The sequence below is a fragment of the Strongylocentrotus purpuratus genome, unplaced genomic scaffold (assembly GCF_000002235.5).
Source record: "Strongylocentrotus purpuratus isolate Spur 01 unplaced genomic scaffold, Spur_5.0 spur5_scaffold_7, whole genome shotgun sequence".
Classification (NCBI taxonomy): Eukaryota; Metazoa; Echinodermata; class Echinoidea; order Camarodonta; family Strongylocentrotidae; genus Strongylocentrotus; species Strongylocentrotus purpuratus.
Window position 1 is genome coordinate 8130738 of NW_022145613.1, and position 5578 is coordinate 8136315.

Genomic DNA, 5578 nt, shown 5'->3' on the forward strand with positions numbered 1-5578 from the left:
AGGGGTCGGATTGCCCATTGTGCCCGTGAAGAAGCGGTCATAATAGGGCCTGGCGTATACATTAAATAAATTGGGAAGTAATTCGCGTTCATTAATTTCGACCAAAATTTATGAGATTTCGGACGAAATTATGACTGAAGAGAAAATGGTGGAGAGGAAGTGAGTGAGGAAGAGGAAAAGGGAGAGAGCTAGGGGTTGGTAGAGGGGTAGAAACTAGATGAAGATGTACAGGCGATTGCCTCGAGAAAGGGCAAAGAAATTGACAAAAGATAGAAGAACAATAGGTGAGAAGTGGGCCAAAATAGGAAGAAACATGTTCATATTGCAGTAGGCGGCAAATGTAACGTTTTTCTATTTCGTCCTCTAACCACATCGGTCACGCCTGTGGGATCCACTATTTTCCGAAGCGGAAAGGAACTTTTTTTTTGGGGGGGGGGGGGGGCTCGGATCAGTTTATGGTTTATCAAGTTTGGATCTCAAATGAAGGAATCAAATAAATGTATTTTGAAGTCCGATGACATCTTAGACCATTAACCAAATCCATTAGTCTACTCTCAGTGACGTATAGCTACAGGTGGTAAAGCCAGGGCACATCCATTTTTTTGAAGGCAGAAAACACAATGACGGAGGGAGAAGGGGAGGAGAGGGGTAGAAAACAAAAGAGAGAGAGAGAGAGGGACGCGGAAAGAAGACGGTAGGAACATTCCTTTTGGTTAATCCTGTATTTAATATTTTCATCAATACGACGTTGGGCCAATGTGTGGCCAACGTGTGCTGTTACGTTGGCCCAACGTCTTTTTGGCCAGCGGGCCAACGTTGGCTCGACAGCGACAAGTTGACGTCGGGCCAACGTTATGCGACCTTTCCCACCATATATGCCATTGCCCAACGTTTAACCAGCGTTGGCCCAACGCGATATAGCCTACCAATATCCACCGTTTATCAGCGAAAATGGCGACGTTGGCCCAACGTCGGATTGTTATCTGGGACCGGTCTTTCATAATGCCAGTGCCCCCCCCCCCCCCCCCTTATAGCTAATATACGCTATTGTTTACTTCTATTTCCCACTTAACTTGCAAAGTTAGGATATAGGCCTGCTCTGAATAATTTTGCTCATCTAGCAACATTTAGTTTAACCTTGTCTACTCTGACGTATGAATGATTCACAGGGGTATACAGATTCACTCGTCACCATGAAAATCCAGCTCAAAGTAAAGTACCAATATAATCTGAAATGATGACTAATCATGTGTGATTAACAACTCTGAATTAATTTTCAGTTCAGTTCAATTTCAGAGCGCTGCTAGTCATTTCGGCTTGTGATATTAGTTTTGGTATCGATTCCTTTCAAGTTTTATTTGATAATTATCTTCCTATAAACGTTTTATAATGATTGCCTTTCTCTCTATATAAGTACATTATATTATTTTTCCCTCTCTTCAACCTTTAATTCCCTTTTTTGTCTCGGTTTCATTTAATAATTCAGTGTATTTCGCACAGAGGGGAAAATATTATAATATACTGTACATAGTAAAAAGAAATGTTAAAATGAAACTAGGGATGATAGGCCTATTCTATCTCTTCTATATGCCCTTCTCTGTAATATTTGTAATTATTGATGCTAAATTCTCCTCTTTCGTCAACGCGAAAAACAATAACATATACACCCCATAATGCCAAACGTTTTATCATTCTCGATGTGCATAACTCGCTTTGAATAATTGTTAATAAAGAACGGTCAGTTCCGTTGAAGCGAAATCCGACCGAATAATATATAAAGCAATAACTGTGCGACATTAGTCATACGACGACAGTAATGATAAGATCTGCTAATATGAAACACGAGTTTATGACTAGTGCCTTCTAAAACACTGCCCTACAACTCAGTTCTAACGTATCACGATTACCTACAGGATATCGCAGAGAGGGGCATATTAATGGCAGGTCTGAGAAGTTAAGTTAATTGCGTAAAGTCAGGGTCCCATCTCACAATTTAAAAGTGTTTATATTAACGACATACTTGCGTTTGATTCGGGTCAATCGTAACTCTTGTGTACAGTTTATTGACGTCAGGGGGAGGGGTGAAGATAATGTGACACTCCCTGGAAATGTATGTTTTGTAAAAACACTGGAGGCACCTCTTCTTTAAGTTAGCAAACCTGTTGCGAATACCCCCCCCCCCTCATTCAAAATTGTTCTGGATACGTCCTTGGCTTATGCTACATTGCTGCGTGTACATGTAAATCGTATTCTTTAACAATTTACTTTTTGTTATAACACAAGTACAAGCAAAATGATGAAAACGTGAATATATAATAAATAGAGATGGTTATCTGGGTAGGCGTATACTCTTACGAATTGTCTTTGATTTAGAACAGTGTATAGGGAATTTGTTTTGATAAAAATTCGCCCAGCTAAACAAAATTATCAATCGAAATAAATTTATTCTGGAATGAGAATGCTACTACATCAGTAGTTAATCTTTTGGGATAGTTTTTCTTCAACTACGTTTATTTGTCGTCAGACATTGAAATGTTTAATTCATTGTTACAGAAAAATATTGTACAATGATTTTTTTTTTGTGAAAGTGATTCCGTTGAAATATGAGAACAAACTGATTTGCTGATAACGTTTTATACTGCTTCTTTGTTTTTAAAGATGACTCAACACTGATATTACATTGCGGCTCGGTCAAAATGTTAGTGATACTTTTGATACACATACATATATACACTGTTGGTCATAATGGTGGAATAATTATTTTTACCCCAATTTATTGAACAATGTACGTCGACGCCCCCACAAAAACAAAAAACAAAGAAAATGCAATAAATTTTCAATAATTCATGCATTTTCCCCCAGTCCCCAAAAGGAAAAATACCTCTGTAGGACCATGCATTATAGTTTAAGGCATGCCCACATAGAAGATTTTTTCATGTTGGGGGTCGTGGCAAAATACAATGAATTATTGAAAATGTATTGCATTTTCTTTTTTTGTTTTTGTGGGGGCGTCGACGTACCCTAGCGCCCGCTGCGTACAGTCATGATTCATTGGCTAAGCAATGGCCTCGTTACTGTGAGCCCCAAGGATCAAACCCGTGTCGATGTGCTATATTAGTGCCCTTTTATGAGGTATTAATCCCCATTACTGTCAGTTATGATGTAAGGACATAGGTCCCCTAGTTGATTAGCATTGTAGCACACACATGCTTTAGCAGTCACGCAAAACACACACTCCCCAATTGTCATTCAATAAAATCTGAGAATGTATACTATTATCTAGATCTATTAGGAATATATCATTGTCAAAATCATTCAATAAATTGGGGTAAAAATAAGTATTCCACCATTATGACCAACAGTGTAGTTGTTACCACAGAGTTGAACATATCTTTTTTGCAGAAGAAAGAGAGGATGGACACATTGATCGATCTTACTCCTACCTACCTACATGTAAGTGATCCTTGCCAAAAGCAAAAGGAAAACAAACCAATCATTACAACAAACGTGTTAGGAGAGAGAGAGAGATAGAGATAGAGGGAGAGAGAGAGAGAGAGAGAGAGAGAGAAAGAGGGAACAGAGTAAGGAATATAGGAAGGAAAGAACAATGAAATGATAACGGAAATCAATACAAGAACAATGAAATAAGAAAACTAAAATATGGTAAATGATAAAGAGAAAGCAGAAAAGAAAAGAACATGGAATATTATGAAGATAACTTTTCATCTAATGAACAAACATTCAAATATAAAACATTGTTGTTTTTAGTTTTTTTGGACAATTATCAAATAGGTTTGATTATTTTTTCCTTAAATCTGGAACTACAATCTTTGCTCATTTCCATGCGACTTTGGTCAAACTTAAACCTGAAATTAGATTGTAAATTTAGTAGAATAATTTCCTTTACACCCACTTCAAAGAATGCACACTGATAAAATTTGATGATTTATAAATTTCACATTTTTATTGGCATGCAAACTAAGCTCAATCATTTGCAATACACAGTATCATTTTACAAATCATATCACAAAGTAGCATATGAGTTGAACAAATGACAACAAGTATTGAGTAGCGAAATCATTAAATACAACTTTATAGGACGATCTATCACATATCTCAAAAGGGTATCTTGGTGTTTTCCCTTTAAAAAAAATGTCTACTTGGACCTTTTTAACAAGAACTTCTACTGTATAGCCAATTTCAATGGCTGTAAACAGTTTCATAATGGGAGCAAAATCGTCTTTCCATTTTCCACTCCTACGGCGATAGGTGTTCTACATAAAGCCTTTGTTTCCCCTTATGAAAGAAAACTTTCACATGTGTATTATGGAGTGCACTGCATGTGCATAAATGAATATTGATTACATAACTTTAATGAGCACGTATCCAGTATTTTGTCTCCGGGTATTTCACAACTTGGTCTGCAATAACCTTTATCTGCTCATGCTTAGACTGCAACCTTGAACTTTCTTATTCTGTATTTTTAGGGAGGATTTTAAAGATACAGTTGAGTTCTGGGCGCCTGATGGTAACTATGGCATTAGTATTAACCACCACCAATGGTAAGTTCTATGCAACAAGGCCCCGGTCAAGGAATTAAAGTGTGAAAGAATGTAAGAGTATATAAGGTTTGGCGTATACAGAATCGTTTTGAAATCATCAAAATGATCCAAAATTGACTTTTGAATAATGAAAGGCGGAGGCAGGCTAATTTAAAGGGATCCGGTAACTTTGTCTCAGATTCTGAAACAAAATTCTGGATTTAGCTCATGATGCAATGATAATTATAAACCTTTAGGTCAGTCAGGAACCCCATGACTTTTACAAGCCGATCACCTGTCTGATTATCAAGATATTTATGATTGGAATTACAAATTTTGAAAACCGTTCGCCTGACGGTTTTCATAACACTACAGTCTATTGGGGAAAACGAGTATGGTAAAACCGGTCACTCAAAGATTTTTACTTTTTTGAGGCACTTCTTGATCATTTTGAAGCGCAATTTTTGTAGGGCTTCAATATTACACCATATCACAGACACTGATAACACGTAGGGCCGTGTATCTCAGATTTAACATTGTTAAACGATCCCTTTAATTGAAAGGATTAACTTACTAGATGATCAGGAAGAATACAAAAATATCTGCTAATGCAGTTTCCAATGGTCAATTTTGAGGGCGAAAATTCTACATTTATTACAGCCTACACCTTCTTGACACACAAATATTGCACATGAAGTTACAGTTCCTACAAAATACATCTCATATTTATATTTCTTTTATATATTTTTAATATGCATTCAGCACATTTACTTTACATTTCTTTTCAATATGCAGAATATAATTATGTTCTTGTACTCAGTTGTCTCTCATACTATCTCTCTATATCCTTCCCCTCTCTCCATATACATGTATCCATCACTTCTCTTGTTGTTCCTGTCTCTCTCCCTCCCTATCTCTCTCTCTTTCTCTCTCTCCCCCTCCCTCCCTCCCCATCTCTCTCTCTCTCTCTCTCTCTTTTATGTCTGTCTCTCTATCTACATATATATCTCCCCTCTCATTTTTGTGCCTCTCTCTCT